This window comes from Myotis daubentonii, chromosome 5 (genome assembly GCF_963259705.1).
Source record: "Myotis daubentonii chromosome 5, mMyoDau2.1, whole genome shotgun sequence".
Classification (NCBI taxonomy): domain Eukaryota; kingdom Metazoa; phylum Chordata; class Mammalia; order Chiroptera; family Vespertilionidae; genus Myotis; species Myotis daubentonii.
Window position 1 is genome coordinate 10,655,819 of NC_081844.1, and position 12,156 is coordinate 10,667,974.

A 12,156-nucleotide genomic window follows, 5' to 3' on the forward strand; every position below is an offset into this window, starting at 1 on the left:
TATCTCCTTCCTTCTGCTCACTCTGGGGTTTTCTTGTTGCTCTCTTTCTAATTCTTTGAGTTGTAGAGTTAGATGATTTACTACCATTGTTTTTTGATATAAGCCTATAGAGCTATAAACTTCCCTCTCAGGACTGCTTTCATTGTGTCCCATAGGTTTTGGATTGTTGTGTTTTCATTGTCATTAATTTCCAGGATGTTTTTAATTTCTTCTTTGATCTCATTGGTAACCCAATCAATATTTAATAGCATGCTATTCAGCTTCCAGGTGTTTGAGTATTTTGGGTTGTTTTTATTGTAGTTTATTTCTAATATAATGCCATCGTGGTCTGCGAAGATGCTTTTTATGATTTCAATCTTTTTGAATTTGGGGATACTTTGCTTGTGTACCAATATATGGTCTATTTTTGAATATGTCTTATGAGCATTTGAGTAGAATGTATATTCCCTGGCTTTGGGGTGAAGTGTTCTGAAGATGTCTATTAAGTCCATCTGATCTAGTGAGTCATTTAGGATTGCTGTATCTTTGCTGATTGTTTGTCTAGCGGACTTATCCAGTGATGTCAGTGGTGTATTTAAGTCCCCTACTATGATTGTATTGTTGTCGATCTCTCCTTTGATACCTTCCAGGAGTTTTTTTATGAATTTGGGTGCTCCTACATTGGGTGCATATATGTTTACCAGAGTTATATCTTCTTGTTGTATTGATCCATTTAGTATTATGAAGTGGCCTTCCTTATCTCTTGTTATGGCCTTCACTTTGAGGTCTATTTTGTCCAATATAAGTATTGCTACCCCAGCTTTCTTTTCCTTTCCATTTGCCTGAAAAATATTTTTCCATCCCTTCACTTTCAGTCTGTGTGAGTCCCTTCTAATGAGGTGGGTCTCTTGTAGACAGCAGATGTATGGGTCATGTTTTTTTATCCATTCAGCCACTTGATGTCTTTTGGTTGGAGCATTTAGTCTGTTTACGTTTAAAGTTATTATTGAAAGGTACTTGTTTGTAGCCATTTCTTTTTTTGTGTGGCTGTTTTCTTTCTGAGCTTTTTGTTTCTTCTTTTTACACCAGTTCCTTTAGAATTTCTTACATTGCTGGCTTGGTGGTGATAAACTCCCTTAGTCTTTTTTTGTCTGTGAAGCTTCTTATTTCCCCTTCAAGTTTGAATGATAGCCTTGCTGGATAGAGTATTCTTGGATTCAGTCCTTTGCTTTGCATCACTTTGTAAATTTCCGTCCATTCTTTTCTGGCCTGATGTGTTTCTGTTGAGAAATCATTTGATAATCTAATGGGAGATCCCTTGTATGTAACTTTCCATCTCTCTCTTGCAGCCTGTAAGATTCTCTCTTTGTCCTGAACATTTGCCATGGTAATTATGATGTGTCTTGGTGTGGGTCTTTTCGGGTTCACCTTGTTTGGGACTCTCTGGGCTTGTGTGACTTTTTTCTTCCCCACCTCAGGGAAGTTTTCTGATATTATTTCTTCGAGTAGGTTTTCTAATCCTTGTTTATCTTTCTGTTGTTCTGGCACCCCTATTATTCATATGTTGTTTCATTTCATGTTGTCCCAAAGCTCCCTTAGGCTCTCCTCCTGTCTTTTAATTTTTTTCTCCAATTGCAGTACAGTTTGGGTGTGTTTTGCTTCCTTGTCTTCTAATTCACTAATTCGGTCCTCCGCTTCTCCTAGTCTACTGTTGATACTTTCAATGGTGTTTTTTACTGCAGCTATATCACTCTTCATTTCTTCTTGGGTCTTACTTAAGTTGTTGATTTTTTCATCTGTTTCTTCTAGCTTCTTGCATATGTTATTGATTTTTTCCTCCGTCCAGTTTATGAACTCTAGGACCCTTATTCTGAATTCTTTTTCTGTCATGTTGCATGCCTCTGTATCACTTAGCTGCTTTTCTGGCGAGTCCTCTTTTTCTTTCCTTTGGGTGTTTCTTTGTCTAACCATGTTTGATCTCACTGACATATCTAGTCGTTCAGTGGCTGCTCCCTTGGTGGCAGTGACTCCTTGGGCTGTGGTTGCTCTTCAGGCGGTTGCGGTAGCAGCTGCTTCTCAGTTGGCAGCAGCTCCTCTGGTGAGTGCTGTCCACAGCTGTGGTAGCTCTTCTGGCTGGTAGGGGGAGGTTTCACGTACAGCTGCTGTTCCTCAGACAGAGGGTGTGGTGCTCAGAAGGCTACTGTTGTTTGGATCTGCTGCATTGATTTAAAGGCACAAAATACAACACAACAAGGCACCGCGTACCAGGCACCACTCTGTGTTGTTGCTGGGATTCTGGAAAAGCATTTAAACATTTTAACTGAAATGTTGACATCGGAAGATTTAAAAAAGCAGCAGAATAAGTGGAGGCTCACAGATGTGCTCCCAGGACCAAACTGGAATTACAACTAAGGTACAAAACAACCACCCTGAATAATCAAGTACAGACTAGCTAGAGAGAACCCTGATAACCAGTGACAGAAAGTGGAGACTGCATAGAGACTGGTAGGAAGGGCGGAGGCACAAAAGGGCTGGCTAGGTTCCCACATATAGCAGCTTAAGTTCTAGAGGGATATCTCAGCTCTTCAGGGGGTATGGAGGGCCATTGAGAACTCTGGTATCTAGTCTCCAAGCTGGGCCCCAGCAAAGAGTATGACAACTGAGAAAGGTGCCCACATAACATTTGGCTGTGAAAAGTAACAGGTTTGCTGTCTGCCAGGGAGAGATGGCTGGAAATGCAGGCACCCTCCTCAAGGGCCAATACATAAAATTTCAAGTGCAGCCACTCACCTTGGGCTCTGGCAAAGGGATGGCAGAGTTGACTGGAGCTGTAGAAGCATAAGCAAGGGTTGGGGGGATCTGGGGTTAGAGCTCAGAAGGAAGACACCCCTGTTTCCTGTGCTGAGTCATTCCCTCGAATTGCAGAGGTCGTCTTACTCAGGCAAATCTTTGCTATCCAGGCAGTTTTTGCCTGGAGGGAAGATAGTTGACCCACCATATTGGAAAAGCCCTTAACCCACCCTGTGGAGTTTCTAAGGCCCATTAAGAGATTGAGAATAACAGCCTCCAGGCAGAAGCAATTGCCCCACCCTGTTAGAAAACCTCTCACTCCACCTCTGGATGATTGCTTGAGGCTATTCCAGACTGAATCCAATCAGTCTTCAGGCAGAAGTGGGTCTCTGGAGGCTTTGAGTATTTGCCTGCTCTAATTAGTCAGAAACAGCAGTTTGGGTCTCAAGAACACATTGGAAGATATTAAAAATAGATTGAATGCAACAGAGGATCGAATCAGTGATTTGTAAGACAAGGTAAAAATAAATAACCAATTAAAGCAGCCAATAAAAATCAGAAAGATAGCTTAAAGGAACTCTGGAACAACATGAAACATAACAACATCTGCATTACGGGAATACGAGAAGGAGAAGAGGGTGAGCAAGGAACAGAGAACCTGTTTAAAGAAATAGTGACAGAAAACTCCCCCATCCTGGTTAAGGAAAATGTCACACAAGTTCAGGAGGCACAGAAGGTCTCAATCAAGAGGACCACAAAGAGACCCACACCTAGATACATCATAATTAAAATGGCAAATACTAAAGACTAAGAAAGAATCTTAAAGGCAGCAAGAGAGAAATAGAAAATTACCTACAAAGGAATTCCCATTAGAATGTCAGTTGACTTTTCAATAAAAATACTTCAGGCCAGAAGGGTGTGGCATGAAGTACTCGAAGTAGTGAAAAGCTAGGGCCTAAATCCAAGACTACCATATCCAGCAAGGCTATCATTTAAAATTGAAGGTGAAATAAAAAGCTTTCCAAACCAAAAAAAAAAATTAAAAAAAATAAGGTTAAAGGAGTTCATTACCACCAAACCAGAAATGCAAGAAATGTTAAAGAGACTACTTTAAGAAGAAGAAAAGGAGAGGAGGAACCAAGATGGTGGTGTAGGTAAACACCTGTACTCACTGTCTCTCATAACCATATCAAAATTACAGCTAAAATACAGAAAAACCATCATTCAGAACCACCTTAAAGCTGACTTAATGGAAGTTCAAAATTATAGAAGTAAAGAAGAAAGCACATTGAGACTGGTAGAAGGGGCAGAGGTGCAGAATGGGCTGGGCTAGCACCCACATGTACTGCCTTTTTAATCAGGAGGGAGATCGTCCCTGCAGAGGCTGCCCATTTGAAAAAAGGGGTCCCACCCCCACATCAGACACCCAGCCCAGGGTTCCAGAGCTGGGAAAAGAAATCCCCATAACTACAGGCTTTAAAAACCAGAGATGCAAGGCTGGTACAATATTTGCAAATCAATAAATGTGATGCATCACATAAACAAATTGAAAGATAAAAACCACATGATCATATCAATTGATGCAGAAAAAGTATTTGACAAAATCCATAACCCTTTTTTGATAAAAACCTCTCAATAAAGCAGAAAAGAGGGATCATACTTCAACACAATAAAGGCCACATATGACAAACCTACAGTCAACATAATACTAAATGGGCAAAAGCAATGGGCACAGCAATCAGACAAGAAGAGTGGAGAGCATTATGCTAAGTGTACTAAGCCAGTCAAGAAAGAAAAACACCACATGATCTCACTTATTTATGGATAATAAAGAACATTATAAACGGATGAACAAAAATAGATACAGAGGCAGAGAAGCATCGAACAGACTGACAAACGACAGCAGGAAGGCGGGGGAGGGTTGGGGGGCAGGGAGAGGTAAGAGATCAACCAAAGGACTTATATGCATGTATATAAGCATAACCAATGGACACAAGACACTGGGAGGGGGGTGAAGGCATGTTCCAGGGGGTAGGGGAGGCTGGGGGAAGGTTAATTGGGGAAAAAAGGAGACATATGTACTACTATTTGTAATACTTTAAACAATAAAAATAGAAAAATGTACACACACATACACTTTTATTAATGGGAATATGTTTGTAATCAGTGGAAACTTTTTGGCCAATGTACAATATAGATGTTTTTTCATCTACTTAAAGGATATTTTACTGATTAAAGACTTCCTAACAATGTTACTCTCTCTTCTTTATCCAACCTCAGTTTTTAAACCTCACACTAAGAATATATCTTCTTGGGATGTCTTTCTGTACTATTTGCCAAAATAAACATAATTTTTTTTTACAGGTAATGCCCTAAAAAAAAAAAGGCATCTAAATAGGAAAGGAGGAAGTAAAACTGTCAATCACAGATGACATGATTTTGTACATAAAAACCACCAGGAAACTACTAGACTTAAGTGAATTCAGCAAGGTAGCAGTATCCACATCCAAAATCAATGGCATTTTTATACACCAATAATGAACTTTCAGAAACAGAAACTAAAAAAAAATCTCATTTAGCATTTGTTTTGTTGTTACAACAACAACAAAAATAGGATAACTAGGAATAAATTTAACCAAGGAGGTAAAAGACCTGTACTTGGAAAACTATAGGACATTGAAAAAAGAAATAGAGAAAGATACAAACAAATGGAAGTGTATATCATGTACATGGATTGGAAGAAGGAACATCATTAAAATGTCTATACTACCCAAAGCAATCTACAGATCCAAGGCAATCCCTATTAAAATACCAATAGCATACTTCACAGAGCTAGAACAAATACTCCAAAACTGTATATAGAACCATAAAAGACCCTGAATAGCTGCAGCAATCTTGAGAGAGAACAAAGTAGGAGGGAATCACAATACTGGATATCAAACTATACTACAAACCCATTATAACCAAAACAGCCTGGTACTGGCACAAAAACAAGCATATAGACCAGTGAATCAGAACAGAGATCCCAGAAATTGAACCACACCATTATAGTCAATTAATATCTGACAAAGGAGGCAAGAACATACAATGGAGTAAAGACAATCTCTTCAACAAAAGATGCTGGGAAAACTGGACAGACACAAGCAAAAAGATGAAACTAGACTACCAACTTATACCTTACACAAGAATAAACTCAAGGTGGATAAAAGACTTAAATGAAAGTCATAAAACTATAAAAATCTTAGAGGAAAACATAGGTAGTAAAATCTCAGGCATCTCACGTAGCAATATGTGTATGGATACATCTCCTTGGACAAAGGAAACTAAGAAGAAAATAAACAAATGGGACTACATCAATATAAAAAACTTCTGCCCAGCAAAAGAAACTACCATTATAATGAAAAGGAAATCCACTGTATGGGAGAACATATTAGCTAATGATACATCTGATATTGTATTACCATCACAGCCATCAAATTTTAGAACATTTTTGTCACTCCAGTTTTGAGAGGGGTTGCATTGAATCTATAGATTGCTTTGGGTAATATAGACATTTTAATCATGTTCATTCTTCCTATACATGAGCATGGAATGTGCTTCCATTTTTTATATCTTCAATTTCTTCAGTGTCTTAATTTTTCTAGTATGGGTCTTCCACCTCCTTTGTTAAATTTATTCCTAGATATTCTTTATGCAATTGTAATTGGGATTTTTTAAAATTTTTCTTTCGGATAGTTTCCTATTGGTGTATAAAAATGCTATTTATTTCTTTTTTAAAATCTTTTTATTGATTTTACTTAGAGAGAAAGGAAGGGAGAGGGAGAGAGAGAAAAACATCAATGTGAGAGTAGGAGGATACTGCATGGGCATGCTCCCAGGAACAAGCTGGAATTACAACTGAAATATGGAAAAGCTTCCTGAATAATCAATGGAAACCTCACAGGAGAGAATCCTGATACCCAAGGAGGACCGAAGGTGGAGACTGCATAGAGACTGGTAGGAGGAGCAGAGGCATGAAAGGGCTGGCCAGGCACCCACAGATGGTGAACAAGAAACCAGGGGTGCATGGTGGCGGGATACAGGGCCAGCTGCGGGCAGCCGGGGAAGATGGTCCTGATCACAGGCCACACCTAGGGACCATACCCACACAGAATTTCATGCACCGAGCCTCTAGTATTAGAATAGTAGGTGTGCCAGAAGAGGCAGAAAGGGAGAAAGGAATAGGGAAGGTGTTTGAAGAAATAATGGTAGAAAACTTCCTTAACCTGGTAAATGAAAAAGTCACACAAGTTTAGGAGGCACAGAGAACCCCAAACAAGAAGAACCCAAACAGACCCTTGCCCAGATACATCATAATTAAAATGCGAAAAAATTGAAGATAAAGAGAGAATCTTAAAGGCAGCAAGAGAAAAGAAAACTGTTACCTACAAAGGAGTTTCCATAAGGCTGACACCTGATTTCTCATCAGAAACTCTACAGGCCAGAAGGGAATGGCATGAAGTACTCAAGGTCATTGAAAGCAAGGATCTGAGATCAAGATTACTATATCCAGCAAGGCTATCATTCAAAATAGATGGTCAAATAAAGAACTTCCCAGACCAAAAAAAGGAGTTTATCACCACCATACCAGCATTACAAGAAATGCTAAAGGGATTGCTGAGAAGAAGAAACAGAGAGAGAAACCTAGCCATACAGAATTAAAATGGCTATAAATTAGTACCTCTCAATAATAACCCTAAAGGTAATGGATTAAATGCTTCAATCAAAGGGTGTACAGTAGCTGAATGGATACAAAAACACAACCCAACTATATGTTGTCTACAAGAGACCCACCTCAAAACAAAAGACACACACAGGATGAAAGTGAAGGGATGGAAAAAAAATTTCCATACAAATGGAAAAGAAAAAAAAACTGAAGTGGCAATATGCATATCCAACAAAATAGACTTTAAAAGTATCGTGCTAAGTGAAATAAGCAAGTCAGAGAAAGATAAATATCATATGATCTCACTCTTTTGTGGAATATAATGAACAACATAAACTGATGAACAAAAATAAGCCAGAGGAAAATAAATATTCTAGAATATAATAGAAGTAATCCTGTTATTTGCAGATTTTTAATATTTCCTACAACTATGTTAGTACAGTTTTGGTAATATTATTATACTTAAAATCCTTTTATTCTTGAAATATTAATTTTTATTGCATGTAATATTATTATATGTAAGGTCATTTTTCTTGAATAATTGCTGTTTATTGCATGTAACATTATCATATTTAAAATCGTTTCTCTTGAAATAAAATTTAGAAAACAGAGAAAAGGAGAAACCTGAAATTGCTGCTTTGCACAACCACTTCAAAAATACAACTAAAAGACAAAACGGACATCATCCACAACCACAGGAAGGCTGGCTGAGTGGAAATTCTACAACTAGAAGAAAAGAAAAAGCACACTGAGACTCAGAAGAGGTGCAGAAGTAAAGTGCAGAGGTATGGAGGCGCACGCAGAAAGGGCTGGCAACAGAGGGCGTGGTTATCTTTTTCAATCGGGAGGGAGACACAAGCTCCCACTCTGAACTCCAACTCTGGGCAAGTCTCTGGGGACCCAGACTCATACGGGGAGAAACTGGACTGTCTGGCAGCGGGCAGAACTCGAGGGCAGCTTTCTCTCAGAGGTGCTTGCAGCGATTACCACAGGACACTGACACCTGGGGACTCTTAGGGCAGGACTAAGGATCAGCCATAGTTGTTTGCTCACCGTGTTGATTCCCTGAGACCATGCCCCACCCAAGCTGTGCGCAGAGGCTTTTGCATATGAATGGCCTGGCCCTTTGCAATCTAAAATTACCTAACAAACTGCAGCTGGGTCAGAGAGACCCGGAACATCCAAAACAAAGCCCAAGGCCCCACAGCAGCTTGCAGTGCTTCACAGCTGGGCCTCATCTGGGCACCTCCAAACCCCAAACAAAGAAGAGGGATCTGAAGATCTCTCCATAGCTCCCGCTGGGTAGCCTCCGCAGAGGCTAAATTAGCACCTCCTTAGAGATCCAAGTGCCAGTGTACCCAGTGGTCAGAGTGGGACCATCCAGATTACCACTCCTCAGACCCATAAGGGACACACTCAGGGGGCAGACTCAGTGAGCACCAAAGCCCCACTGAAGCAAGTCTTGCCCCATAAAGGTGTCTCCAGCACAGAAGTTCTTCTACCATAGACACAGCTGATTCACACAGCCAATTGGCGTGGAGGTCAATTCCTCTCAGTGATACCAACTACAATCAAGGCTTAACTACAACAAGACTGTGCACACATCCCACAAAGGAGTGCGCCAAGAGTGTCCACCTCAGGTAATTGGGGAAGCTGAGCCACTGGGCCCTTTAGGACACCTAGCACAGAAAGCCACTCTATCAATACAGGGAAGCAGCCAAAATGCGGAGACAACGAAACAGGTCACAAATGACAGAAATGGAGGAAAGCAAACTACTGGATATAGAGTTCAAAACCGTGGTTATAAGGTTTTTCAAGAATTTTCTAGTAACCATCAATAAATTTAGTGAGACCCCCAATAAATCTAGTGAGACCCTCGAGGTTATGAAAAAGGACCAACTCGAAATTAAGCATACACTGACTGAAATAAAGAATATTATACAGAGATCCAACAGCAGACTAGAGGATTGCAAGAATCAAGTCAAAGATTTGAAATATGAAGAAGTAAAAAACACCCAACCAGAAAAGCAAAAAAAAAAAAAAAAAGAATCTAAAAATATGAAGATAGTATAAGGAGCCTCTGGGACAACTTCAAGCGTACCAACATCCAAATTATAGGGGTGCCAGAAGAAGAGAGAGAGAGCAAGATATTGAAAACCTATTTGAAGAAATAATGACAGAAAACTTCCCCTACCTGGTGAAAGAAATAGACTTACAAGTCCAAGAAGCACAGAGAATCCCAAACAAGAGGAATCCAAAGAGGACCACACCAAGACACATCATAATTAAAATTCCAAGAGCAGAAGGCAAAGAGAGAATCTTAAAGGCAGCAAGAGAAAAACAGTCAGTTACCTACAAGGGAGTACCCATAAGGTTGTCATCTGATTTCTCGACAGAAGCTATGCAGGCCAGAAGGGAGTGGCCAGAAATATTCCAAGTGATGAATACCAAGAACCTACAACCAAAATTACTTTACCCAGCAAAGCTATCATTCAGAATTGAAGATCAGATAAAGAGCTTCACAGATAAGAAAAAGCTTAAGGAGTTCATCACCACCAAACCAGTATTATATGAAAGGCTGAAAGGTGTTCTTTAAGAAGAGGAAGAAGAAGAAAAGGGTAAAGATACAAATTATGAACAACACATACACATCCATCAACAAGTGAATCTAAAAATCAAGTGAATAAAAAATCTGATGAACAGAATAAACTGGTGAATATAATAGAATCAGGGACATAGAAAGGGAGTGGACTGACAGTTCTCGGGGGGAAGCGGTGTGGGGGTGTGGGAAGAGACTGGAAAAAAATCATACACCTATGGGTGAGGACAGTGGCGGGGGGCAGTAAGGGCAGAGGGTGGGGTGGGAACCGGGTGGAGGGGAGCTAGGGGGGAAAAAGAGGAACAACTGTAATAATCTGAACAACAAAGATTTAATTTTTAAAAAACTGAGAAAAAAATGCAAGGAAGGAACTAAGATTTCCAGTAGTTTGGCTTGAGAAGTTGTGTAAAAAGTCTTACCACCCATCCACAGATACCAGCACTATAGAGACTCTTGTTTATTCAGAGAAATAAAAGATTATTTGGAAATTACATTATGCAACCTGTGACACAGCCAGCCAAAATAACAATAATAATAATAATAATTCAATGGCAATAAGATAACAATGACCTACTGGTTCTCTCTCTATATATATATTATAGGAGCTTGTCTAGATTTCAAAAAGAAGCCAGAAATTACTGAGGTTATGAGAAAGGAAAAAGGAATCTACTTAGAAAATTTACATAAGCTTCCTGTTTTGTATTTAAATACACCAAGAATTATATATGAAGAGTTTCTTTCTAGATTGCCAATTTTCTCAGATACTCTTAAGAAATATAGTATTAATGCATATGATTGGGAAAGGAAGTTGGAATAAAAGAGCACAGTAGTTCAAAAAAAAGAAAGAAAGAAAGAAAAGAAAAACATCAATGTAAGAGTCAAACATTGACCGGCTTCCCCCTGCAAGCCCCCTACCAGGGATCAAGCCCACAACCTGGGCATGTGCTCTGACCTGGAATCAAACTGGCAATCTTTTGGTGCATGGGTCAACATCCAACCAACTGAGCCACACCGGCCAGGGCTGCAATCGATTTCTGAATATTAATTTTGTATCCTGCTAGTTTACTGAACTCATTTATCATTTCTAATAGTTGTTTGGTGAATTCTTTAGGGTTCTCTCTATATAAAATTACATCATCTGCAAGTAATGACAGTTTTATTTCTTCCTTTCTAATCAGGATGACTTTAATTTCCTTTTCCTGTCTGATTGTTGTGAGTAGGACTTCAGTGAAAGTAAACAACCTTCTCTTATTCCTGATTTTAAGAAAATGCTTTTAGCTGTTTTCCATTGATTATGACATTGCTATGGGTTTGTCATATATATATATGTCTTTTTATTATGTTGAGGTATATACCCTCTATTCTCACTTTGTTGAGAGTTGTAATCATTATGCTGGATTTTGTCACATGCTTCTTCTGTATCTATTAATATTACCACATGTGTTTTATCCTTCATTTTGTTTATGTGGTGTGACACGTCAATTGATTTGCAGATATTGAGCTAACCTTGCATCCCAGGAATAAACCCCACTTGATCATGGTGTGTGACCTTTTTCATGTATGGCTGAATTTGGTTTGCTAATATTTTGTTGAGGATAGTTGCATCTATGTAATCATGGATATTCGCCTATAATTTTCTTTTTCATAATATATTTGTCTGGTTTTGGAATCAGCATTATGCTGGTCTCATAAAATGAACTTGCGAGTCTTCTCTCCTCTTGAATTTTTTGGAATAATTTGAGGAGAGGTATTATTTCTTTTTATAATACTTAAATTTACCTGTGAAGCTATCCGGTCCAGGCCACTTACTGATTCGATTTCATTGGCAGTAATTGGTCTGAACCAATTTTCTGTTTCTTCTTGATTTGGTCTTAAAAGATTGTTTCTAGGAATTTATCCATTTCTTCCAGCTTGTCCAATTTGCTGGAGTATAATTGTTTATATGTTTTCTTATAATCCTTTGTATTTCTGTGGTGTCAGTTATCACTTCTCCTCTTTCGTTTCTGATTTTCTTTATTTGGGTCCTCTCTGTTTTTTTCTTGATGAGTCTGGTTAACAGTTTGTCAATCTTGTTAGTCTTTTC

The 12,156-nt window shown here is 39.0% G+C and overlaps 1 protein-coding gene across 3 annotated transcripts in view; it reads left to right on the forward strand.

Moving 5' to 3' along the window:
- ADAMTS2 (ADAM metallopeptidase with thrombospondin type 1 motif 2) overlaps nt 1-12,156 on the forward strand; it is a 278,837-nt gene that overhangs the window by 210,408 nt on the left and 56,273 nt on the right. The window lies entirely within an intron of this gene.